Raw genomic sequence first — 27,851 nt, 5'->3', positions numbered from 1 at the left:
GTAGACAAATGTATACTAGAGCTGACCATAACCTGCCACAGGACCTCAAAGAAGTCATAGCCCCACGTCAAGTGTCTATTTTTTCATTGTTAGAATAAGGAAGTTGATTCAGGTGTCTTAAAGTTTCTCCTAGCTCTAATATTCCATCTGTATTTAAATGATCTGGGATGTTGTCTCTGTCTGTAGAAGGCAGAAGGTAGACTCAACTGAATAAATGACATTGTTTGGTTCACAGTCATTTGTTGAACTTAACGAGGAGATTAAAGCTGAATGAGGCTAGTCTTTGATTATGGGAAAACTGAGATCCAGGAAAGTTGGACAAGCTCTGGGCCATTCACCTAAATCATGGTCTCCCCACTCTCAGTCTGTTGCTTATTCCATGACATCCCTTTAAGGTCAGATTTTAGGAGACTTTGACAGAAAAAAGACTTAATCCTCATTCTGTAGTTAAGAGGCAAGGAGAGAGGATTTAATTTCTGGAGGAAGAACACAGCATGATTCAAGTTACTACGTGAATGTGATCATATATCCCATATGTGTGTTTCTGAGTTTTTGAAGTTAAAACAATGTTGGTTTATTTCTAATATATTCCTTTCTTTCCTTTATCTTATCTTTTTTTTTAGTTCTAGTATAATTGCTTTCTGAAGGGAAAATGCTGAGGCATATTAAAGGATAAAATTTTGATCACTGAATGATTTAGGTGATGTATTACGTGTAAGAAATGTTACTATATTAAAAGTCCCTGGGGAGCCCTCTCACTTTCTCTGGCCTTTATTCAAAACAAAGAATAGAAAAGTCTTACATGATCTAATGGAATCTCTCAGGGTGAATCACATCTATAAAAATATTTTCTTGTATTGGAGGAATAAGATATCGTAGGCAGAAAAAATGATAGCAGAAACACTGGGATACAGAAATTAGATGAAAAGAATGCAAAATGTTCTAATCTATTTCATGCCATAAAATCCTTTCCCATGATCAGAGAAGGTGAACCTGGCTTGGAGAATAAATCTGATCTTGACAGTGGAATGGTATCAAGTACCTTACTAGCTCAAAAGGTGGTGCAAATTTAATGAGACAAATACTGGTTTCTCGTCATCACATTAACTTTGCTCAGCTATATGACTGCAGAATTTGCCCTGACCTTGCACCCACTGTTTGAAAATGTTATAGGTCCTAGTAGTTCAGATAAGATTATGGATTGAAAACAACCCAAGGATGTTTTCTCACAATGGGTTTTTAGCCATCGTCTTCACGTTTGTTTGATTTCCTGTTTCCTTAGGTACAAGACATATTTACTGACCATTTCTTCCTTTTTTTTTTTTTTTGGCAGAAACCTTTACTCCCCCACCTCATTTTCCTGTCCCATGTATATTACAGACTGGAATTCCAAACACTGATTATGACAAAACTTTTTAACCAGCAGAGTTCTTTCAGGTCAGAAGTCAGAAAAACGACCTTTAGAAAATGAACAGACATTTAGGAAATATTAGTTGGTTTCTTATTTAGTTTCACCAGTAAGAGGTGCTGGTGGGGGGAATAGTAGATAGAAGATGGGGAGAAGCTGTAGTTCTCTCTCTTGCTCTTGCTCTCTTCCTTCTACTGCTTGTCTTCTTTTTCTGGAAGCATCTCCTCCAAGCTCCTGGCTTCTGAGGCCCTCTTAGGTTCCTCCAGCCCTAGGGGTGGTGCCTAGTCTCTGGGTTATCTCATCTTCTCCTTTGTAATATTTCCACTTCTCCAGCTGGATGGGAAGGAGCTAGAAATGGAGAAGAGTGGGCACACAGGTTTATTTAATTATTTAACATTATTAATAGTGCAACCCCCTACTGAAGGGAGGTACTACACGTGCTCATTGTAGTAGCATGCATAGGTTGAAATACCATAATGGTTTAGTAAAGTTATGTGTAATTTATCAATAATATGATTGCATTCCTCTAAGTTCCCAGTTTAAGGGTCCATTTAGGTAATATGGGCTGGAATAGCAACCTTAGCAGGCTCCAGACCACCCAGACAACATGCTAACTAAAGTCTGGGATGGCTCAGTGAGTGACACCCTAACGAGAACCCATGCCACAAAATTACTTTCCAAAAAGACTCATTAAAAAAATAATTTTTGAGTGAAATACAATTAATGTCAGAAAACTAACACCAAGATTTCACTGGTAACAAGCTGCATCCTAGTCATGATTATAGGTTTTACCTTTCTCACCCTCTTTCTCCAGCGGCTGCTGGTTGATCCTCTATCCCCAAGGCCTAGGGCTTCCCGAGTGTCCTTGGGTTGCTGACAGTTTCTCAAAGAAGTGATTTACCTGAGGCCTGTTTCTCCATAGGTTTATCTGGATTTTTATTAAAAATATAAATAGTGTTGTCTGTAAATTACACTTAAATAAGATTCTTTAATTTTCAAGGACATTTTCATATATTTATTTACTTATTTATCTTTTTTAGAGACAGGGTCTTGCTCTGTGGCTCAGGCTGGAGTGCAGTGGTGCAGTCATAGCTCACTGCAGCCTCGACTTCCTGGGCCCAAGTGATCCTTCCACTCCAGCCTCCCAAGTAGCTGGGACTACAGGTGTGGGCAACCAAGTTCAGCTAACTTTTTGAATTTTTTGTAGAGACAGGGTCTCTATCTGTTGCCCAAGCTAGTCTTGAACTCCTGGCTTCAAGCAATCCTCCTGCCTCAGTTTTGCAAAATGTTGAGATTACAGGCATGAGATACTGTGCCCAGCCACATTCTCATATCTTATTTTACCCATCCCTGGGAAGAAGGTAGACCACATTACCCCCTGCCCCAAAGCCTTTAGGGATGGATGCCCTATTGTGGCAGCCCTGAAGGCTTTGGGGCTGAATGTAATGTGATTATATCTGGGAAGAGGCATCTGGCTGCAGGAAGATACTGGAGTGGAGAGCTCAGTGGTGACTCTCCCATGACAGTCTAGGAAGTTGAAAACTGCCTGAAATAGGGTGGTGGCAACAGGAATCTGAAGGAGGGAAGTAATGCCAGAAGCACTGTGGTGATTGAATTGTCAGGACCTGGTGATGGATTTGATATTGAGGTAAAGAAAAAAGATAGAACTTAAAGGCAACTGCAAAATTTCTGGCTGTGGGTGACTAGGAGACAATGATGCTATGAGTAAAAAAGGTTCCATTAGAACAGACAGCTGGCTTGGGGGGCAGGTGCATGAATAGTTGGGTTTTGGATAAAATCTGGCAAGACACACTCAGGTGTGGAGGTTTACAGGACAGTTACAAATGAGGCACCAGAAATTAGGGAAAACTTTGAAGCTCGAGATATAAATTTGGGGTTTATCTGCCTCAAAGCAATTATTTAAGTTCTGGGAAAGAATGAGAGGGTCAGATAAAATGTCTGTTACAGGGCACAGAACAGTTATTTCTAGGAGGAGTACACTGGTGGAAGTACTCATGAAAACTTTTCTGTACAGCATAGAATTAAGACCATATGGCCGGCTGGTTTTACTGTTGACATTAAAATGAACAAGTGTATTTGTTCTCCCTAGCCTTCAACAATTTTAAAAATAATCATAACACCTAGATAATTACTTGAACTCTACACACTTAACTTTGTACAAAACAGCCACGCGAAGTTGGATAATATTTTTGCATGATGACATTAAAAGTAGTAATTATATGGTTCGGTGATATTTTTAGAAATCATAAACATTCCTCCTTTATGCATATACAGGGAAAACCAAAACAATGCCAGGAATTTGGAGTCTATACAAAATTAGATGGATCGTATCCAAAAACTACTTACTCAGAAGGAAAGCAAATGAAGATATAGATCAAGACAGCATTTATGTCTTATTACTTTACTCAGGCAGAGATCCAAGCACATAGCTGTGGTCATCTGCAAAACATCATTTGGGGAGAAATAGAAAGTTGAGAGACTAAGAGACCCTTCTGCTACTTTGCTTCTCCTTACCTGATGCCCAAAACACTCCTGTTTGCTTAATACATGCCCTCCTTTTCAACAGAGTTTCTTAACCATGGCCCTTTCGACATTTGGGGTCAGATAATTCTTTGTGGGAGGCCAACTTGTGCACTGTGAGATGTTCTGCAGCATCCCTGGCCTCTACCCTCTGAATGTCAGTAGCACTTCCCCACCCCCAAGTTGTGATAACCAAAAACGTCTCCAGACATAGCCAAATGTGTCCTTGGTGGTAAAATCAGCCCTGGTTGACAACTGCCGCCTTAAAGATAAATGCCACTGTGGGCTGTCATTCGGTCTTTTTGTGATGAAAGGACCAGGGAGAGCCAGTCTGGCTAAAGAGAAGGGAAGACTGAACAGCAAGACCCAGGGAGAGTTTACAGAGACACCTCACAGAAAAGGTGATAAAGAGAAAGTGCAGAATGCTTGTAGATAAGAAGAGAACGAGCACACACTTTGCCAAGGATGTGTGCTGTATGGGGAGCTTGCCACCCTACAGTGATATGGCTCAGAGCTGGCTGGGGCTGCCTGCGGCATATTTATAGGCAATGCTGCTTTGTGTGTGGCAAATGTTATGAGCTACCTGTACACAACCTTAGCTTGCTTTGGGTGGACTGGTGGGAATTTTGTGGCTCATTTGGGTGGCATTCACTGAAGTATGAAGTTAGAATTGCAATCACTGGAACTGCACTGCCTGGGTTTCAAATCCCAGCCATGCCACTTAATAATTATGTCTCCCTGACTATGTGTAAAATGGAAGAACCATTATATGTGCTAAGTCAACTCAACCTGCCATAACAAGTACCACAGACTGGGTGGCTTAAACAACAGACATTTATTTTCTCATTGTTCTGGAGACTGAAAGTCCTAGATCAAAGTCCGGCAGGGTTGTTTCTGGTGAAGGCACTCTCTTAGTCCATTGGCATTGCTATAAAGGAATACTTGAAGTTGGGTAATGTACAAAGAAAAGAGGTTTATTTGGGTCATGGTTCTGCAGGCTGTTTAAGAAGTATGGCCCCAACATCTGCTTCTGATGACGACCTCAGGCTGCTTCCACTCATGGTGGAAGGCACAGGGAAGCTGGTGTGTGCAAATTACATACGGCAAGAGAAGGCATAGAGGAGGTGCTGGATTCTTTAACAATCAGCTGTCTTTGGAACTAATAGAAGAACTCACTCTCTTCCCCCAACTCCAGGGAGGTGATTAATCGATTCATGAGGGTTCCATCCCCATGACCTAAACTCCTCCCATTAGGACCCACCTCCAACTTTGGGGATCAAATTTCAATGTGAGATTTGGAGGGGACAAACATCCAAACTATTGCAGGCTCTTTCCAGGCTTGTAGGTGGCTGCCTTCTTGCTATTGCTTCATATGGCCTTTCTTTGGTGTGTGCATGTACAGAGAGCAAACAGGTGTCTCTTTTTCTATGGACACTGATATGACTGGGAGTTTTGCTCCCACCCAAATCTCATGTTCAATTGTAATCCCCGATGTTGGAGATGAGGTCTGATGGGAGGTGACTGGATCATGGGAGTGGATCCTTCATGAATTATGTATTAGTCCATTTTCACACTGCTATTAAAGACATACCTGAGATTGGGTAATTTATACAGGAAAGAGGTTGAATGGACTCACAGTTCCACATGGCTGGGGAGGTCTCACAATCATGGCAGAAGGCAAGGAGGGCAAGTCACATCTTACATGGATGGCAGCAGGCAAAGAGAGAGCTTGTGCAGGGAAACTTCCCCTTATAAAACCATGAGATCTTGTGTGACTTATTCACTATCATGAGAACAGCACAGGAAAGACTTGCCCCCATAAGTCAGTTACCTCCCACAGGGTCCCTTCTATAACATGTGGGAATTGTGGGACCTACAATTCAAGATGAGATGTGGGTGGGGACACAACCAAACCGTATCAAATGGTTTAGCAGCATCCCTTGGTGGTGTTCTTGTGATGGAGTTCTCACGAGATCTGGTTGTTTAAAACTGTGTGGCACTTCCCACCTCTTTCTCTTCCTCCTGCTCCAGCCATGTGAAGATGCCTGCTTCAACTTTGCATTCCACCATCAGTAAAAGCTCCCTGAGGCCCTCCAGCCATGCTTCCTGTACAGCCTGTGAACTGTGAGCCAATTAAACCTCTTTTCTTAAAAATTACCCAGTCTCGGGCATTTCTTTATAGCAATGCAAGAATGGGCAATACAGACACTAATCCTAAGGGATCAGGGCCCCACCCTTATGCCCTCACTTAACCTCAGTTACTTCCTTAGAGACCCCTATCTTCAAATACAGTCACACAGAGCTTAGGGCTACAGCATATAAGTCTGGGGGAATACATTCAGTTCATAACACCTACTTCACAGGGTATTGTGAGGATTGAGTGATTTAATACATGTAAGCCCTTTGAACAGTGTCTATAGTAAGCATTGACTATTATCATAGCTTCATGGGTTTGTTGTTCATTGTGGTTCCTAATGAAGCATGGAACATCATCGCGACCCTGACTCAGGTTTGGCAGGGATGAGGCAGGGACTAAATGGCTTCCCTGAAACAATCTCAGGATAAATTCAGAGAATTTGGGCTCTGCTAAGGGGACAGATGTATCATCTGGGAACAAGAAAGCCAGTATTTGGGTAAAAAATGAGAGAGCCTTGAGGATTAGTTTGCCTTCATTAAATTGACCTGAACTCCATTTATATATCACATAAAACTTTCTGATAAGAAACAAGTACATTCTGATTTCTTCTATGACATTCGTGTCTCCCCAAGGTACAAAGAAGCCTGGGAGAATTCTATTATTTCAAATACAAAAAAAATCAGACAGGTGTCAAATAAAGTTCTTGTACAAGTAGATACCCTTGGTTATAGACTTTAAAAAAAAAAACGCAATTTAGGGATCACAGGTGGTACAATTTGAGGAGTAAAGATAGTCCACTCAAACGATTTCCCCTGGAACCTAGTACAGGGCTAGAAATACTATTATTAGCAACTTATTCCTTTTCAGAAAACATGTCCCCATTACAGGAGTCTGCAAATTCTCCTGGGCCCAACATTATGTCACTGAAACCTAGTGCAAATTGAAAATTTCTTCCCTGAGTCACTGGGGCTGCTTCATGGGTCTCCATGAAGGACAAAGCTGAAGTGATGACAGAGGGGATATATCTGCGGGAGTCCGGCTTTGCCAGATTCACAATTTATTTAGGGCAGTTTTCCTGTGTAGTTTCTCGTTCTGCCCTAAAGAAGAGAAACTTTAAGTCAGTTGAATTCTTAGTGTGGCTTAGATGTAGCCTCCTTAGTTTCTGACCAAAGTTATATACCTGGGCCCCCAAACAAATTCATGATAAGGTTCTCTCTCTACTTCCCTGTGGATGCTTCTGAAGTTTTTGAGCAGCAGGATCCCTCCAAAATTAAGGGCCTCTGCAAAGACTCCATGTTTACCTACTTTGGCATCCAGCAATATTGTCTAGATCACTGCAAATTATTCTGGGGGCAGAGGAGCTTTTTCTAATAAGCTTGCCTACGGGTCATCTAATTCCCTGGGAGAAAGTAACCTCATTTGACTTAGTGTTCCATTAGAGTTCAGACATGCGACGGCCCTTTCACGCTACTTAGTCATATTTTGGGTTCATTCAGATTTGGAGGAATCCTAATTAACAGAGAGATCACCCAAGATGATATTTTTTGAGAGTCTCTTATCCTTGATGCCACGAAGGTAGAGAACCATTTAGTAATCCTTGAGTGGATTGGAAGAGTTAGTGCTCCTTCAAGTGAACCCCTAAGGAAGACTCAGAAAAGATGCCGTTGAAATGAGAACGACACCAGCATCTTGATGTTTGGGTTGGCACTGGAGCTGATGAATCCTCAAAATCCTATAAACACACACTCACTTACATCCCCTACCACACACACATGCACACTAAAACCTTTGAGATGTATATTCTGTTTCATTCCCATTTTACAGGTGACAAAACGGAGACACAGAAATGACTTGTCCAATCCCACACAACTTGGACTAAGAACCTAGGCCTTGAGCACAGACAGCAATGGTTCCAGCATCCGTGCTTGTAATCATGGCTTCACATGGCTGGTCACTGGAAGACTCTACACATTTTCGCTCTTTTCCTTTCACCCCTCTGACCAGGAGAGAAGAGAAGGAAGAGGATAAAGACTTGGGGGCTCCCTGCTTGGTACCAGTGGTACCAACATAGATACTGGAGTGGACTCCAGTATCTTCCCACAGCCAGATGCCTGTTCCCGGATCTAATCACATTACCTCCAGCCCCAAAGCCTTATGGGAGGCTTATTGTTAAATGTTCCACCTTGCCTCCCAGGGATGGGTAAAATAAGATAGGAAAGTGTGGCTGGGCACAGTGGCGCATGTAATCTCAAGCACTTGCTTCGCTTTAGCAAGTCACACCTGCACAGTTCACCACCGACAGGAGGGAGGAGAGTGGGGACGTTCAGAAATGCAAGTTGTCAGCTGGGCGCGGTGGCTCAAGCCTGTAATCCCAGCACTTTGGGAGGCCGAGACGGGCGGATCACGAGGTCAGGAGATCGAGACCATCCTGGCTAACACGGTGAAACCCCGTCTCTGCTAAAAAATACAAAAACTAGCCGGGCGCGGTGGCGGGCACCTGTAGTCCCAGCTACTCGGGAGGCTGAGCCAGGAGAATGGCGGGAACCCGGGAGGCGGAGCTTGCAGTGAGCTGAGATCCGGCCACTGCGCTCCAGCCTGGGCGACAGAGCGAGACTCTGTCTCAAAAAAAAGAAAGAAAAGAAAAGAAAAGAAAAGAAAGGAAAAGAAAGGAAAAAAAAGAAAAGAAATGCAAGTTGTCCATGGAGAGGCTCGATTCTGAAGTGGCTTGTTTCAGCATTTTCCGGGGAAGGTAGTTGTGAAGTAATGATAACTAGAGGCTTGGATTATTGGCACCACGTGTGACTCTGCCCACCACTCTACCTGCCCCGTGGCGACCTCCACCGGCTTCCTTTGTATTCTGAGAATCCTGCCATGGTAGAAAGTTCCCACAGGTCTGTACTGTTATCTCAGTCTCCAGTGTATGCTCCAACTTCAGTGTGTTTTCAACTCTTGTCCCTCTTTCCAAGTTAGGGAATTTATGTCAGTGAGAATATATGCTTATTGGAATTAATCTGAATATATATTTTATGAAATAATTTCCTATTTATATGATTTTACATATAATGCTCACAGAATATTTCTGTAAATTCCTGAATCAGAGGTGTAAGACATTGCAATTTAATAACTAATGGGTGGTAAGAAAAAAAATTCTCTAAATCCGTCTCATCTTTCTTATAATTCTTTTTTTTTTTTTTTTTTTTTTTTTTCTTGAGACAGAGTCTCTCTCTATTCCCCAGGCTGGAGCGCAGTGGTGCAATCTTAGCTCACTGCAACCTCCGCCACCCAGGTTCAAGTGATTCTCCTGCCTCAGCCTGTGGAGTAGCTGCGATTACAGGCACCTGCCAACACGCCCAGCTAATTTTTGTATTTTTAGTAGATACAGGGTTTCACCATCTTGGCCAGGCCGGTCTCGGACACCTGACCTCAGATTATTCGCCTACCTCAGCCTCCTAAAGTGCTGGGATTACAGGTGCAAGCCAGCGCACCTGGCCCTTCTTCTAATTCTTCACAAACTCTGCACTATTTTCATTTTTCCAACTGGGAAGGAATCTACACTGGCACTAATGTGAAAAGGCAAAAATGGAAATAATATATTGTGTATACAGCAGAGTGACCCCATTACAATCCCAGTTCTACTCTTATTCACTGTGAGCTTGAGCAAGGCAATTAACCTCTCAGTGCCTCAGTTTCCTCACCTATAGCAGGTGAAGATAATAGAGGTATTTACCTCACAGGTTTTGTTGTTTTGTGTTTGAGATTGGGTCTCACTCTGTCTCCCAGGCTGGAGTACAGTGGAGCAGTCATGGCTCACTGCAGCCTCAACTTCCTATGCTCAGGCAGTTCTCCCACTTCAGCCTCCCAAGAAGCTGGGACTACAGGCACGTGCCACCATGGCCAGCTAATTTTATTTTTGTACAGATGGGGGTCTCACTATGTTGCCCCAGCTGGTCTTGAACTCCTTGTCTCAAGCAATCCTCCTGCCTTGAACTCCCAAAGTTCTGAGTTTATAGGTATGAGCCACCATGCCTGGCCTCATAGATTTTTTTTTAATTTAATTTTTTTCAGGCAAGGGACCCTGTACCTTCTCTCATAGGGTTTTTTTTGTGAGGGTTAAATGGGTTATGATATATAAAGCAGTTAGACTAGTACTCAGAATATATTATTACTGAAACAGGAACAAAAGTATGAATATACACTGCAGATATAGCCATATACCTAGAGTACCAATAATTTACTCAAAGACCATTAGAAGTGATACATGAGTTTAGTAAAATAACTAAATTCAAATTAATCTCAAAAAATCAAGCTTTTAAAATAATTAAGCAATAACCATTCTTATGAGCTGAATTATGTCACCTCTAAATTCATATGTTGATGTCCTAACTCCCAGTATCTAAAAATATAGAAGTGGTTGGTTTTGGAATTGAGTCCTGGGTAGAGGTTGGCAGATTTTTGACATGCGCATTAGAAAAAGCCTACATTACCTTGAAGAGGCTGTTGGTAGAAATATGGACATTAGTTTGGGTGCAGTGGTTCATGCCTGTAATCCCAGCACTTTGGGAGGCAAGTGGATCACTTGAGCTCAGGAGTTTGAGACCAGCCTGGCTAACATGGTGAAATCCTGTCTCTACTAACAATACAAAAATTATCCAAGTGTGGTGGTGGGCACCTGTAATCCCAGCTACTCAGGAGTCTGAGACAGGAGAATTATTTGAACCCAGGAGGTGGAGGTTGCCGTGAGCTGAGATCACACCACTGTACTCCAGCCTGGGCAACAGAGCGAGACTCTGTCTCCAAAAAAAAAATAATAATAAAAATAAAAAAGAACATTAAAGGTGCTTCTGGCAAGGCCTCAAACACTGGAGGGAAGGCGAGCCTTGCTATCATGTGGCAAGAGACAGCTGAGCTGTATTCTAGTATTTTGTGGAAGGCAGAACTTGTAAGTGACGAACCTGGATATTTAACTGAGAAGATTTCAAACAAAGTGCTAAAGTGGAAAGGGGAGGCCTAGTTTCTCCTTGCTGCTTATAGTAAAATGTGAAAGCAGAGAGAGAAGTTGAGAAAAAGAAATGGTCAGGCAAAAAGGAACCAGAGCTTGAAGATTTAGAGTTCTCAGCCTGTGCATATTGTTTTTATATTTGAAAATATTTATTGGCCAGGCGCAGTGGCTTACGCCTGTAATTCCAGCACTTTGGGAGGCCGAGGCCGGCAGATCACCTGAGGTCAGGAGTTCAAGACCAGCCTAGCCAACATGGTTAAACCCCGTCTCTATTGTAAATACAAAAATTAGCCGGGCATGGTGGTGCGCATCTGTAATCCCAGCTACTCAGGAGGCCGAGGCAGGAGAATCGCTTGAACCCGGGAGGCAGAGGGCATAGTGAGTTGAGATCACACCATTGCACTCCAGCCTGGGCAATACAGTGAGACCCTGTCTTAAAAAAAAAATTACTGTATTTTTTTAAATTTTAGTTTTGGGGATACTTGTGAAGATTTGCTGCATAGGCTACATTGAATGATGCTGAGGTTTGGGCTTCTATGGGTCCTGTTACCCACATAGTAAACATAGTACCTGATAGGCAGTTTTTCAACCTTTTTCCTCTCCTCTCCCTCCCCGATTTTGGAATTCCCAGTGTCTGTTGTTTCCACGTTTGTGCCCGTGTGTGCTCAGGGTTTAGCTCCCACTCATAAGTGAGAACATAGGGTATTTGATTTTTGGTTTCTGCATTAACTCACTTAGGATAATGGCCTCCAGCTGCATCCACGTTGCTGCAAAGGTCATGATTTCATTCTTTTTTATGTCAGCTTATCCATATTGAAAAAGAAGAGAAAGGGTGTTCTGGAGAGAACACCGAGTGTGTGGCTGGACCACGCTTTGATATAGAAATTATGAGTGTGACTCATGGATCCAGTCAGTAATCTCAGCAGCAATGCTATCAGCTTGAACTGAAGGGAACAAAGACAGAATGAAATGAAATAATTCTGTCTGACTTCTGGGACTTCTACAGGACAGGCCAATACAGCTATCTGGCTAGAAACATCCATTATTTTTCAAGAAAGGGAAGAATAACCATGAAGGTGATTTAGAGATTAGTAGGACTACCACTGCCACCGTGAGCCCAGAGGGCAGAGGCTAGGGGGACAGAGTTGTCGCCTCCTTGGTTCCAGAGGGCAGGTTACCTCCTCAGTTTCATTGGGGCAGATTGCTGCCTCCAGGCTGAGAGGATGGGGCATCACTCCGGCGGGCCCAGAGCTGGGGATGCCAGCTTTGTGGATCTGGAGGATTGAGACTGGGGCCAAAGAGGATTCTCCTTGAGTTTTAACATTTAATACAATTTGCCTTGGTTTTAGACCTGGTTGGGACCTCTTTTTTCTTTCTGATTTTTTCCTTTTCGAATGGAAATGTTTATTCGATGCCTGTCTCACCATTGTATTTTGGAAGCAGATAACTTGTCTGGTTTTGCAGGTTTACAGCTGAAGGGGAATTTTGCCGGGGGATGAATCATATCTCCAATCTCACCCATACCTAATTTAGATGGTATTTAGGTGAGATTTGGGACTTAAGAGTTGATGCTGGCACGCCTTAGCTACTTTTGGTGCTGTTAAGATGGGGATGCATTTTGCATACAGAAAAACATGAATTTAAGAGGCCAAGGACCAGAATGTGATGGATTGAATGGTGCCCCTTCCCAAATTTATATGCTGAAGTCCTAACCTGTACTAACTCAGAATGTGACTGTATTTGGAGATGAGGCTTTTAAAGAGATAATGAAGGTAAAATGAGGTAATATGTGTGGGTGGACTATAATCCAATTGACTGTGTCCTTATAAGAAAAGGAGACTGGGACACAGACAATACCGAGACAGAGAGGTGCCCTGTGAAGGCACAGTGAGAAAGTGGCCATCTGTAAGCCAAGGAGAGAGGCCTCAGGAGAAATCAAACCTGCCAACACCTTGATCTTAGACTTCTAGCCTCCAGAGCTGTGAGAAAATACATTTCTGTTGTTCAAGCCTTCCAGTCTGCGGTATCCTTCCCTTGCAAAGTAATACAACCAGTTAGAAAATATAATGGGAAACTATCATTTAAAACAGCCAGTAGTTCTATGGTGTCAGAGCAAAGCTCTTGAGAGCAGGGAGCATTGCTTCTTTAATACGGGGCCTCACATGGTCACTTAGGCCCTCCCGAAGTGACTGTGAATGCCCACATTATTATGAAAATAATCCATCAGCTTTTGATTTTTGCTCCTCTCCTAACAGAGGCTCCTCTGAGGGTCTCCCACATTCTCATTGTCATCCCAAAGCTGCTGTGCTTAGGGAACTGCTGTTCCACATTTACTTTCTGAAAGATAGCTTTGCCTCACATTTGCAAAGCTGAAAGGTTCATATGGGGTTTCTCTCGGTGAAAACAATAAAGCTGACCCAAGGGAGTAGTAAAATCTCAGCATTTCGAGAGATGGCGGGGATAGGAACAACAACTAAGGGTTTGCTTTAGGAATGCAAGCAGTTCCTTCCATCAAAAGGCATTTCATACACACTGATATTCGGGTCTCAGATTGGCATCTGGTCATTTTAGCAGCAGGCACCTCATGGCCTGATGAGCTGCGCAATGAGCTGAATGAATCGTAGTCCCCAGACTCCAGTGTGCAAGAATACAATACAACGTTTCTTTATTTTCTATAACGGGAAGACTAAAGCCAAAGATTGAAAAAGCAAGCAGGCACTGAGCTTATTTACTTGCCAGACAAGGGAACTCACGTGAGTGAAACATCTACCAAGTAGCTCCCTGGAGAGGAAAAGTCACAAGTTTTTATTGCTAGGAAGGGGAGTTCGGTGGTAGCCCTATGAATTAACATTGACGTTTTCTGACTGCCTGGAGACAAACAATTATGTCAGTTTGCATCCTGGTTAAAACAAGTTCCACTGTTCATTGGTCAAGAAAGAGTCTTTAATTAGGTCCAGCGAGACTCTGGCATAGTAGGTAGTTTAAAGGCCTTAGTTGTGTTAAACAAAATGATGGGAGGCCGTTGATTTAGACTGAGCTTATATACTAGGCTCGAACAGACTGCAGCAAACCAAAATGGAGTCATTCATACTAAATACCACATAATCAACCCGAAGCTTTAAGCAAGCAGATGGATCCCAAAACAGACTTTTTTCCTCCTGGAAACAGGAGATTCCATCATAATAAGAAAGTCTCCTCTACTCTAACCCTTACTAAAAAAGTAACCTGACGCAGTCTGATGTTAACCAATCAGTTTTTTTCTATTGTTCTGTTTCCTTTTTAAAAAGTAAATTAAATTTTTATTTTAGATTCAGAGAGGAGAAGTTAGGTTTGTTACCTGGTTATACTGCATAATGCTGGAGTTCAGGCTTCTATTGAATCCATCACCCAAATTGTGAATACAGTACCTGATAGGTAGTTTTTCAGCCCTCATCCCCTTTCTTCTCTCTCCTCTTTAGGTATCCTTAGTGTCTACTGTTTCCATATTTATGTCAATGTGTACTCAATGCTTACCTCTCATTTATAAGTGAGAACATACAATATTTGGTTGTCTGTTCCTGCATTAATTTGCTTAGGACAATGACCTTCAGCTGCGTCCATGTTGTTACAAAGGATGTACTTTCATTCTTTTTTTATGACTGTGTAGTATTCCATGGTGTATATGTACAGCATTTCCTTTATTCAGTCCATCTTCGATGGGTGCCTAGGTCGAGTCCATGACTTTGCTATTATGAATAGTGCTGTGATGAACACACGAGTGCATGTGTCTTTTTGGGAGAATGATTTATTTTCCTTTGGGTTGATACTTAGTAATGGGATTGCTGGACCAAATGGTAGTTCTAATTTTAGTTATTTGAGAAATGTCCAAACTGCTATTGACAGGTTGATCTAATTTACATTCTCACCTATAGTGTATAAGCATTCTATCTGCAGCCTCTCCAACATCTGTTATTGTTTGGCTTTCTAATAATTACCATTCAAACTGGTGTGAGATGGTGTGTTAGACTGTTTTGCATTGTTATTTTTAAAAAAAACAACCCGAGGGTGGTTAACATAAAGAAAGGAGGCACATGGTTCTGCAGGCTGGACAGGAAGCATGGTGCCAGCATCTGCTCAGCTTCTGGGGAGGCTTCAGGAAGCTTTTAACTAATGTTGAAAGGTGAAGTGGAAGCAAGTATGTCACTTGGCAAAAGTAGGAGGAAGGCAGGGGGATGCCACACACTTTTAAACCACCAGTTCTCATGAGAACTCACTATGGTAAGAAAACAAGAATCTGTGAAGGATCTGCCCCCGCTACCCAGACATCCCCTACCAGTCCCCACCTCTAACATTACGGATTACAGTTTAACATGAGATTTGGGCAGGGACACATATCCAAACTATATCAGATGGTATCTGATTGGGGTTTAAAATTTAATATTCCTGGTGATTAGTAATGTTGAACATTTTTTATATGTTTATTGGCCACTTGTATGCCAACAAACATATGTATGTATTGTTTTGATAAGTGTCTGTAACCCACTTTTTAATGTGGTTGTTTTTTACTTGTTGACTTCATTTCCTTACAGAATCTGGATATTAGTTTTTTGTCAGATGCGTATTTTGCAGATATGTGCTCCCCTTCTGTAGGTTGTCTGTTTACAATGTTGATTATTTCTTTTGCCATGCAGAAGCTCTTTGGTTTGATTAAGTACTATTTGCCAATTTTTGGTTTTGATACATTTGCCTTTGAGGTCTTACTCATAAATTCTTCACCTGGGCCAATGTCCAGAAGAGGTTTTTCTAGATTTTCTTCTAGGATTTTTACAGTTGAAGGTTTATATTTAAGTCTTTAAACCTTCTTGAGTTAATTTTTGCATATGGTGAAAGGTAGGGGTCTAGTTAAATTCTTTTGCATATGGCCAGCCAGTTTTCCCAGCACTGCTTATTGAATCTTTCCCCATTGCTTATTTTTGTTGAGTTTCTTGAAGATCCATTGGTAATCAGTGTGCAGCTTTATTTCTGAGTTATTGTTTCTGTTACATTGTTATGTGTGAGTGTGTGTGTGTGTGTGTGTGTGTATGTTTAACCAGTACTATGCTATTTGTGTTAGAATAGCCTTATATTATAGTTTGAAGTCAGGTAATGCTATGCCTCTAGATTTGTTCTCTTTGTTTAGGATGCTTTGGCTATTTGGGTTCTCTTTTGATTCCACATAAATTTTAGAATGATTTCTTTTTTATTCTGTGAAAAAATGACATAGGCAATTTAATAGGAGTTGCACTGAATCTGAGGTTTCGGTGCAACTGAATTATAGTGCATAATAATATAATTTGAAGTCAGGTAATGCTACGCCTCTAGATTTGTTCTCTTTGCCTAGGATTGCTTTGGTTATTTGGGTTCTCTTTTCGTTCCACATGAATTTTAGAATAGTTTTTTTTTTTTATTCTGTGAAAAAATGACATTGGCAATTTAATAGGAGTTGCACTGAATCTGAGGATTGCTTTAGGCAGTATGGCCATTTTAATGATATTGATTCTTCCAATCCATGAGCATGGAATATTTTGCCATTTGTTTGTGTCATCTATGATTACTTTCAGCAGTGTTTTTCAGTACTTGTAAAGATCATTTACTTCCTTGGTTAGATGTATTCCTAGGTATTTTATTTTTGTGTGGCTATTGTAAATGAGATTGCAGTCTTGAATTGGTTTCCAGCTTGAACATTACTGGTATATAAAAATGCTACTGATTTTTTGTATTAATTTTGTATCCTGAAACTTTCTGGGCATCATTTAGCAGGTCTAAGTCTTTTGGAGGAATCTTTCGTGTTTTCTAGGTATAGAATCACGTCAGTGGTTAATAGAGATAATTTGACTTCCTATTTTCCTATTTGGACACCTTTTATTTCTTTTGATTACCTGATTGATCTCTGGCTAGCACTTCCAATACTATGTTGAATAGGAGTGGTAAGAGTGGACATCCTTGTCTTGTTCTAGTTCTTAGATGTAAGGCTTCCAACTTTTCCCCTTTCAGTGTTACATTAGCCATGGGTTTGTCATAGACGGCTCTTAGGATATTTAGGTGTGTTCTTTCAATGCCTACTTTGTTGAGGCTTTTTATCATGAAGGCATGTTGGATTTTATCTAATGATTTTTCTGCATCTATTGAGATGATCATGTTTTTTGTTTTCAATTCTGATTATGTGGTGAATCACATTTATTTATTTGTGTATTTTAAACCATCCTTGCTCACTTGATCATGGTGATTTATATTTTTGTTATGCTACAAAACTATAATTCAGGATTCAGTTTGCTAGTATTTTTTGAGGATTTTTGCATCTATATTCATGAGTGATATGGGCCTGCAATTTTTTTGTGTGTCCATGACAGATTTTAGTACCAGATAATGCAAGTTTCATACAATGAGGGAAGAATTCCTCCTTGATTTTTTGAAATAGTTTCAGTAGAATTGCTATCAGCTCTCCTTTGTACCTCTGGTGAAACTTATCCATGAGTCTGTCTGGTCCATGGCTTTTTTTGGTTGGCAGTTTTTTGATTACTGATTTGACTTTATAACTCATTATTGATCTGTCCAGGTTTGGAAATTCTTCCTGATTCAATCTTAGAAGACTGTGTGTTTCCAGGAATTCTTCCATTTCCTCTAGGTTTTCTAGTTGTTTGTATACAGATATTAATAATAGGCTCTGAGGATCTTTTGTATTTCTGTGGTATCAATTGTAATGTCACCTTTGTAATTTCTGATTATGCTTATTTGGATTTTCTCTCTTTTTTCCTTTATCTAGCTGTCTATTAATCTTGTTTACCCTTTCAAAGAACCAAGTTTCCATTTTGTTGATTCCTTGCATACTTTTTAAAATCGCAATTTCATTTAATTCTACTCTGATTTTAGTTATTTCCTTTTCTTCTGCTAGCTTTGGGTTGTTATTATTTTTTTAGTTCCATTAGGGGAAATATTAGGCTTTAATTTCAGATCATTCTATCTTTCCATTGTAGGAATTTAATACTACAAGCTTTCCTCTTAACACTACCTTTGCTGTGTCCCAGAGGTTTTTGTATGTTGTGTCTCCATTTTCCTTTGTTTCAAATTATTTTTTGATTTTTGCTTTAATTTTGATGTTTACTCAAAACTCAGCAGCAAGTTATTTAGTTTCTATGCACTTGTGTGTTTCTCAGAGCTCCTCTTGTTATTGGTTTCTAATTTTATTCCACTGTGATCTGTGAAGATGCTTGAAATAGTTTTGATTTTTTAAAAATTTATTGAGACTTGCTTTATGTCAGAGGATGTGGTCAATCTTATAGAATTTTTCATACACGGATAAGAAGAATGTATATGATGCTGTTTTCTGGTGGAGTATTCTGTAGGTGTCTATTAGGTCCATTTTGTCAAGTGACCCATTTAAGTCTAGAATTTGTTAGCCTTGATGATCTGTCTGACAGAGCAGGACCACCATCGTCTTGGACAAATACTGCCACCACTTTAAGTTCCAGCTCCCTTTCCAACCTCATGTATTTCAAGGAAATCACTTCTATTCTAACTACAAGCAGCCAGAAAGAGCAGACAGTAAAACACAGATAAGACAGCTCAGGCACAGAGGGAGGTTGGGGGAAAGTCTCTTGGGTAACTGTCAAACTTCACCCTCATACAATGGGCCTTACTAAGCACATTCCTTTCCCTTCAGGTATACTAAGATAGGGAAGCTAAAAGCAGACTCAGGGTGGGGAGTAGGGTGTATGCCTGCATCTGCAGGAAGATGTCTGGGAACAGACACACAACTCTCCCTCCCAGATCAGCACAACAAAGAGACACAGAAGCAGTCCAAGCCTGTGATAAACTCTCCCACCCTGAATCCTTAAAAACTCTCAGTCTTTAAGTGAGTGTGGCTCTGACCTAACTTATCCAGAAACCCCTCTCAGGTTTGTTTTCTAAAATAAACGTGTTCTTGGCTGTCGAGCCACCTTTCATGTTTCTTTCCTCTTTCTTTAATTCTTACACTGTCTAATGCTGAAAACCAACAAAGAAATTCTGGACTGAAATGGTAATGCTGTCAGTGGGGTATTAAAGTCTCCCACAATTAGGTATGGCTGCCTGTATCTTTTCTTATATCAGTAGTAAGTTTTTATAAATCTCAGTGCTCTGGAGTTGGGTGCATACATCTTTAAGATAGATAAATCTATTGAATTGAAACTTTTATCATTATACAATGTCCTTCTTTGTCCTTTTTTACTGTTGGTGGTTTAAAGTTTGTTTTATCGAACCCAAGAATAATGATCTCTGCTCTTTTTTGTTTTCATTTGCTGATCAATCTTTCTCCATCCCTTCATTGTGAGCCTATGGGTGGCATTACATGTGAGATGGGTCTCTTAAAGACAGCAGGCTTGGCTTTTTTTTTAATCCAACTTGCCACTCTATGAATTTTAAGTGGAGCATTTAGGCTGTTTACATTCACAGTTAATACTGATATGAGAGGTTTTGTTCCTGTCATAGTGTTGTTAGCTAGCTGCTTTGCAGTCTCTGTTGCATAGTTGCTTTATAGTGTCTGTGGGCTTTGTACTCACATGTGCATTTGTGTTAGCAAGTACCATTATTTTGTTTCCATGTTTAGGATTTATTGTAAGGTCAGTCTGGTGATAATAACTTAACTTCTCTTAGCATTTGCTTCTCTGTGAAAGACTATTTCTCCTTTGTTTCTGAAGCTTACTTTGGTAGGATATGAATCTCTTTGCTGGCGTTTTTTTTCCCTTAAGAAAGCTAAACATTGATTTCCAATTGCTTCTGACTTGAAAGGCTTCCATTGTGTAGTCCACTGTTAGTCTGATGGGATTCCCTTTGTAGGTAATTTGACCCTTTTTTCAGCTGTCTTTAAGTTTTCTTTTCTCTTTCATTTACCTTGTATAGTGGATTAGGTTGTTTTACATTGCTATAAAGAAGCATCTGAGACTGAGTAATTTATAAAGAAAAGAGGTCTAATTGGCTCACAGTTCTGTAGGCTGAACCAGCAAAGTGCTGGCATCTGCTCACTTCTGGGGAGGCCTCAGGGAGCGTTTACTTGTGTTGGAAATGGGAACAGGCATGTCACACAGTGAAAGTGGGGCCGAGAGAGAGCAAGGGGGAAGATGCTACACACTTTTACAAAACCAGCTCCTGTGTGAATTCACTCATTGTTATGAGGATAGCACCAAAGGGATGGTGCAAAAGCATTTAAAAAATCTGCCCCAATGATCCAGTCACCTCCCAACAAGCCTCACATCTCCAACATTTGGGAATACATTTCAACATGAGATTTGGAGAGGACAGCCAACACTATATCAGATACTCTAATAACTATGTGCCTTGGGGATGGTCATCTTGTATCGTATCTCATAGGATTCTCTAAATTTCTTATATCTGCATGTCTACCTCTCTAGCAAGATTGGAAAAATTTTCCTGAATTACACCCTCAAATACATTTTCCAAGTAGCATTTTCTTATTCTCTACTAGAAAACCAATAAGTCATAGGTTTAGTCTTCTTCTTCCTCTTGGTCTAGTCTATTTAAAAAACCTTCAACTGTATTTTGGAATTCCTATAGTGAATATTTCAATTCCAGCAGTTCTGTTTGGTTCTTATTTAATGCAGTTACCTGATTCTTAGCTGGCCTTTTTCCACAAGGTCTTGGATATATCATCTTACTCCTTTCTGGCCTGTAAGTGTTCTGCTGAAAAATCTGTTGATAATGTCATTTGGGTTCCACTGTACATTACAATTTGCATTTCTCTTGCTGCTTTCAAGACTATTTTTTTATCTTTAACTTTTGACAGTTTTAACTTTCTTCTGGACTTAAACTATATAATTGACTAAATGAACCTAATAGATATCTACAGAATACCCCAGCCAACAAACACAAAGAATATACATTCTTCTCATCTGCAAATGGAACATTCTTTAAGATTGATCACATGCTCTGCCATAAAGTATGTTAAGGTCTCCTACTATTATTGTCTTTCATTCTATCTCTCCAAATACACAAACTCTATAGTTTTACTCCTCTTCCACCCATGTTTTATACTTTTGATGTCACAATTTACATCTTTTCATAATTTGTATCTCTTAAATTATTATAGCTTTAGTCATTTTTAATAGTTTTGAGTTTTAATCTTTATACTAAGTTCAAAGGTTATACCTTTAACCTTTAACCCTAGGCAATGAGTAGGTCAATTTGGTGTATGTTAAAACAATAAAGGTGAAAGGTATAGCATATACTAAATCGTTTTAACAAAACCAAATTGACCTACCCATTGCCATTACAGGGGTATTAGAGTGTCTTGGATTTGAAAATGTTCTTACTTTGATCAGTAACCTTTATACTTTCATGCTACTAATTGGCATCCCCTTCTCCATCCTGAAGAACTCCCTTTGGAATTTTTACAATGCATGTCTAGTGGTGATAAACTAGGCCTTTGTTTGTCAGTCTTTTTCATCCTTTATTTTTGAAAGACAGGATTGTTGGGTAGAGTATTCTTAATTGGATTCCCACACGCCTACCCGCCTCCACCCTGTCCCCACAAAGTTTTGAAAATGTCATCTTACTCCTTTTTTGGCCTACAAGGTTTTGGCTGAAAAATTTGTTGATAATGTCATTGGGATTCCTTTGTACATATCAATTTGCTTTTTTCTTGCTGCTTTCAAAACTCTCTGTTTTTCTTTAGCTTTTGACAATTTGATTATGACGTTTCTCGGTGTATTAATCTTACTTGGCATCTCTGAGTTTACTAAATCAGGATTTCTGTTTCCTTCTAAAAGCTTGAGAAGTTTCTGGCTTAATGATACTTTCTGTATTTTTCTGGAACATTGATAATGCATATGATGGTCAGTTGACGTTATTTCATTAGTCTCTTAAAATGGCTTCACTATTTTCTATTTTCGCTCCTCAAACTGGGTGACTTTTTTTTGTTTTGAGTTAAACAACAGAGATTTATTTTCTCCTGTTATGGAGGCTAAAAAGTCCAAATCAGTGTGCCAGCAGAGTCAGTACCTGGCGAGGGCTGTTAAATTAAAAATTATAGGAGGCAGTTGTTTTGGACTAAGATGCTACACCAAACCCCAACAGACCAGACTAAACATCACAGTGGAGTCACTCAGGCTGAGGTTCAACATCACTAAACTAAAACTAAGTTGTTACCTGACCTTCTGAGAAATCAGAAATTTTCATCTCCACTGAGTAGTAACAAGGCAACTTGCCTTGAATGGCAAAGAGATTGAATGGGGAACTTGGATATTTTTGTCCACCTGGCAGTAGAGAAATGGCACTCCCCTTCTTCCACCAGCATGGTATCTGAGGAAGCCTCTTAAAACAAAAGATAAAAGGAGATAACAGCCAATTTCTCAAACAGGCCAGTTTTAGTCTTCAATCAGCATTGTAATAAAGTTCCTTCTGTTTTAACTCTTAACCTGAAGTAACCTTAAGATAACTTGAATAGTTACTGTTCTATTTTTCTGCTTTAAAAGGAAAGTAAATTTGACCAATCTACTTTCCATTCTTTATTTCTGCTTTCTTCTGTTCTTCTCTGTCTGTAAAACTAACAACCCCTTTTGCTCAGCTCATTGGAGCACTAATTCATTTTATGAAATGAAGTGTTGTCTGATTCCAGAATCACAAGTAAAGCCAATTGAGATCTTTACATTTGTTGTAATTTTGTCCTTTGACAGATCTCTCTCTTTAGGTTTCAGATGCCTGCCTTCCTGCTATGTTCTCACGTGACCTTTCCTTGGTACCTGCACGGGGGACAGAGCAATCTCTTTTCTTTTTCTTATAAAGTCACCAATCCTATCAGATTAAGACTCCACGTTTATAACCTTATTTAACCTTAAGTATCTTCTAAAAGCCCTATTTCCAAACACAGTAACTTTGGGCTTTAACATATGAATGTTGGGGGACCGGACATAATTCAGTGCTAACAAGCTATAAACAAAGATTTATATGCAGATATAAATCTTATTTTTGTAATTTAACTTTTATTTTAAGGTCAGTGGTACATGTGCAGGTTTGTTACACAGATAAACTCATGTCATAGGGGTTTGTTTTGCAGATTACTTTGTCATGCAGGTAGTAAGCCTGGTACCCATTATTTATTTTTTTTCTGCTTCTCTCCCTCCTCCTACTCTTCACCCTCCAGTGGGCCCCAGTGTGAGCTGTTCCCTTCTATGTGTCCATGTGTTCTCATCATTTAGCTCCCACTTACAAGTAAGAACATGTGGTATTTGGTTTTCTGTTTCTTTATTAGTTTGCTAAGGATAATGGCCACCAGCTTCATCCATGTTTCTTTAAAGGACGTGATCTCATTCTTTCCTATTGCTGCATAGTATTCCATGGTATATATATATATACCACATTTTCTTTATCCAGTGTTATTACTGATGGGCATGTAGGTTGATTCTATGTCTTTGCTATTGCGAATAGTGCTGCAGTGAACACACACATGTATGTGTCTTTAGAACAGAATGATTTATATTCCTTTGTGTATATACCCAGTAATGGGATTGCTGGGTCAAATGGCATTTCTGGTTCTTGAAACAGAAACTTGATAACTTTCAATGACCTGTCTTTGAGTTCCCTGATTCTTTCTTCTGTTTCATGCAGCCGGCTGTTGAACATCTCTATTAGATTTTTTTAGTCAGATTGTTTTTCAATTCTAAGATTTCTGTTTGGTGTTTTAAAAACTTTTTTTTAAAATCTCTTTGTTGAAATTCTCAGTTTTGTTCCTGCATTGGTCACCTGATCAGTGAGCATGTTTATGACCTTTATTCTAAATTCCCTTTCAGGTAAATTGCATATCTCCACATCACTTGCGTATGGTTTTGGAGATTTATATTGTTCTTTTTTTTTTTTTTGAATAGACATTTTTCTTTTATTATTATACTTTATGTTCTAGGGTACATGTGCACAACATGCAGGTTTGTTACATATGTATACATGTGCCATGTTGGTGTGCTGCACCCATCAACTCATCATTTACATTAGGTATATCTCCTAATGCTATCCCTCTCCCCTTTCCCCCACCCCACAATAGGCCCTGGTGTGTGATGTTCCCCTTCCTGTGTCCAGGTGATCTTATTGTTCAATTCCCATCTATGAGTGAGAACATGCAGTGTTTGGTTTTCTGTTCTTGTGATAGTTTGCTGAGAATGATGGTTTCCAGCTGCATCCATGTCCCTACAAAGGACACGAACTCATCTTTTTTATGGCTGCATAGTATTCCATGGTGTATATGTGCCACATTTTTTTTTATTATTATTATACTTTAAGTTCTAGGGTACATGTGTACAACGTGCAGGTTTGTTACATATGTATACTTGTGCCACGTTGGTGTGCTGCATCCATCAACTCGTCAGCACCCATCAACTCATCATTTACATCAGGTATAACTCCCAATGTAATCCCTCCCCCCTCCTCCCTCACCATAATAGGGCCCAGTGTGTGATGTTCCCCTTCTCGAGTCCAAGTGATCTCATTTTTCAGTTCCCATCTATGAGTGAGAACATGCAGTGTTTGGTTTTCAGTTCTTGCGATAGTCTGCTGAGAATGATGGTTTCCAGCTGCATCTGTGTCCCTAAAAAGGACACAAACTCATCCTTTTTTATGGCTGCATAGTATTCCATGGTGTATATGTGCCACATTTTCTTAATCCAGTCTGTCATTGATGGATATCTGGGTTGGTTCCAAGTCTTTGCTATTGTGAATAGTGCCACGATTAACATATGTGTGCATGCGTCTTCATAGCAGCATGATTTATAACCCTTTGGGTGTATAACCAGTAATGAGATGGCTGGGTCAAATGATATTTCTAGTTCCAGATCCTTGAGGAATTGCCACACTGTCTTCCACAATGGTTGAACTAGTTTACAGTCCCAGTAACAGTGTAAAAGTGTTCCTATTTCTCCACATCCTCTCCAGCACCTGTTGTTTCCTGACTTTTTAATGATTACCATTCTAACTGGTGTGAGATGGTATCTCATTGTGATTTTGATTTGCATTTCTCTGATGGTTAGTGATGATGAGCATTTTTTCATGTGTCTATTGGCTGTATGAATGTCTTCTTTTGAGAAGTGTCTGTTCATATCCTTTGCCCACTTTTTGATGGGGTTGTTTGATTTTTTCTTGTAAATTTGTTTGAGTTCTTTGTAGATTCTGGATATTAGCCCTTTGTCAGATGAGTAGATTGCAAAAATTTTCTCCCATTCTGTAGGTTGCCTATTGACTCTGATGGTAGTTTCTTTTGCTGTGCAGAAGCTCTTTAGTTTCATTAGATCCCATTTGTCAATTTTGGCTTTTGTTGCCATTGCTTTTGGTGTTTTAGACATGAAGTCCTTGCCCATGCCTATGTCCTGAATGGTGTTACCTAGGTTTTCTTCCAGGGTTTTTATGGTTTTAGGTCTAACATTTAAGTCTCTAATCCATCTTGAATTAATTTTTATATAAGAAGTAAGGAAGGGATCCAGTTTCAGCTTTCTACTTATGGCTAGCCAATTTTCCCAGCACCATTTATTAAATAGGGAATCCCTTCCCCATTTCTTGTTTTTTGTCAGGTTTGTCAAAGATCAGATGGCTGTAGATGTGTGGTATTATTTCTGAGGGCTCTGTTCTGTTCCACTGGTCTATATCTCTGTTTTGGTACCAGTACCATGCTGTTTTGGTTACTGTAGCCTTGTTTGAAGTCAGGTAGTGTGATGCCTCCAGCTTTATTCTTTTGACTTAGGATTGTCTTGGCAATGCAGGCTCTTTTTTGGTTCCATATGAACTTTAGTTTTTTCCTATTCTGTGAAGAAAGTCATTGGTAGCTTAATGGGGATGGCATTGAATCTATAAATTACCTTGGGCAGTATGGCCACTTTCACAATATTGATTCTTCCTATCCATGAACATGGAATGTTCTTCCATTTGTTTGTGTCCTCTTTTATTTCATTGAGCAGTGGTTTGTAGTACTCCTTGAAGAGGTCCTTCACATCCCTTGTAAGTTAGATTCCTAGGTATTTTATTCTCTTTGAAGCTATTGTGAATGGGAGTTCATTCATGTTGTGGCTCTCTGTTTGTCTGTTATTGGTGTATAAGAATGCTTGTGATTTTTGCATGTTGATTTTGTATCCTGAAACTTTGTTGAAGTTGCTTATCAGCTTGAGGAGATTTTGGGCTGGGATGATGGGGTTTTCTAAATATACAATCATGTCATCTGCAAACAGGGACAATTTGACTTCTTCTTTTCCTAATTGAATACCCATTATTTCTTTCTCTTGCCTGATTGCCCTGGCCAGAACTTCCAACATTATGTTGAATAGGAGTGGTGAGAGAGGGCATCCCTGTCTTGTGCCAGTTTTTAAGGGGAATGCTTCTAGTTTTTGCCCATTCAGTATGCTATTGGCTGTGGGTTTGTCATAAATAGCTTTTATTCTTTTGAGATTTGTTCCATCAATACCTAATTTATTGAGAGTTTTTAGTACGAAGGGCTGTTGAATTTTGTCAAAGGCCTTTTCTGCATCTATTTAGATAATCATATGGTTTTTGTCTTTGGTTCTGTTTATATTCTGGATTATGTTTATTGATTTGTGTACGTTGAATCAGCCTTGCATCTCAGGGATGAAGCCCACTTGATAATGGTGGATAAGCTTTTTGATGTGCTGCTGGATTCAGTTTGCCAGTATTTTAGCATCGATGTTCATCAGGGATATTGGTCTGAAATTCTCTTTTTTTGTTGTATCTCTGCCAGGCTTTGGTATCAGGATGATGTTGGCCTCATAAAATGAGTTAGGGAGGATTCTCTCTTTTTCTATTGATTGGAATAGTTTCAGAAGGAATGGTACCAGCTCCTCCTTGTACATCTGGTAGAATTCAGCTGTGAATCTGTCTGGACCTGGACTTTTTATGTTTGGTAGGCTATTAATTATTGCCTCAATTTCAGAGCCTGCTACTGGTCTATTCAGGGATTCAACTTCTTCCTGATTTAGTCTTGGGAGAGTGTATGTGTCCAGGAATTTATCCCTTTCTTCTAAGTTTTCTAGTTTATTTGCATAGAGGTGTTTATCGTATTCTCTGATGGGAGTTTGTATTTCTGTGGGGTTGGTGGTGATATCCCTTTTATCATTTTTTATTGCATCTATTTGATTCTTCTCTCCTTTCTTCTGTATTAGTCTTGCTAGTGGTCTATCAATTTTGTTGATCTTTTCAAAAAACCAGCTCCTGGATTCATTGATTTTTTGGAGGGTTTTTTGTGTCTCTATCTCCTTCAGTTCTGCTCTGATCTTAGTTATTTCTTGCCTTCTGCTAGCTTTTGAATGTGTTTGCTCTTGCTTCTCTAGTTCTTTTAATTGTGATTTTAGGGTGTCAATTTTAGATCTTCCCTGCTTTCTCTTGTGGGCATTTAGTGCTATAAATTTCCCTCTACACACTGCTTTAAATGTGTCCCAGAGATTCTGGCATGTTGTATCTTTGTTCTCATTGGTTTCAAAGAACATCTTTATTTCTGCCTTCATTTCGTTATGTATCCAGTAGTCATTCAGGAGCAGGTTGTTCAGTTTCCATGTAGTTGCATGGTTTTGATTGAGTTTCTTAGTCCTGAGTTCTAGTTTGATTGCACTGTGGTCTGAGAGACAGTTTGTTATAATTTTTGTTATTTTACATTTGCTGAGGAGTGCTTTACTTCCAATTATGTGGTCAATTTTGGAATAAGTGTGATGTGGTGCTGAGAAGAATGTATATTCTGTTGATTTGCATGGAGAGTTCTGTAGATGTCTTTTAGG

The sequence above is a fragment of the Chlorocebus sabaeus genome, chromosome 8 (genome assembly GCF_047675955.1).
Source record: "Chlorocebus sabaeus isolate Y175 chromosome 8, mChlSab1.0.hap1, whole genome shotgun sequence".
Taxonomy (NCBI): Eukaryota; Metazoa; Chordata; class Mammalia; order Primates; family Cercopithecidae; genus Chlorocebus; species Chlorocebus sabaeus.
Note: the sequence above shows the minus strand (reverse complement) of the source record.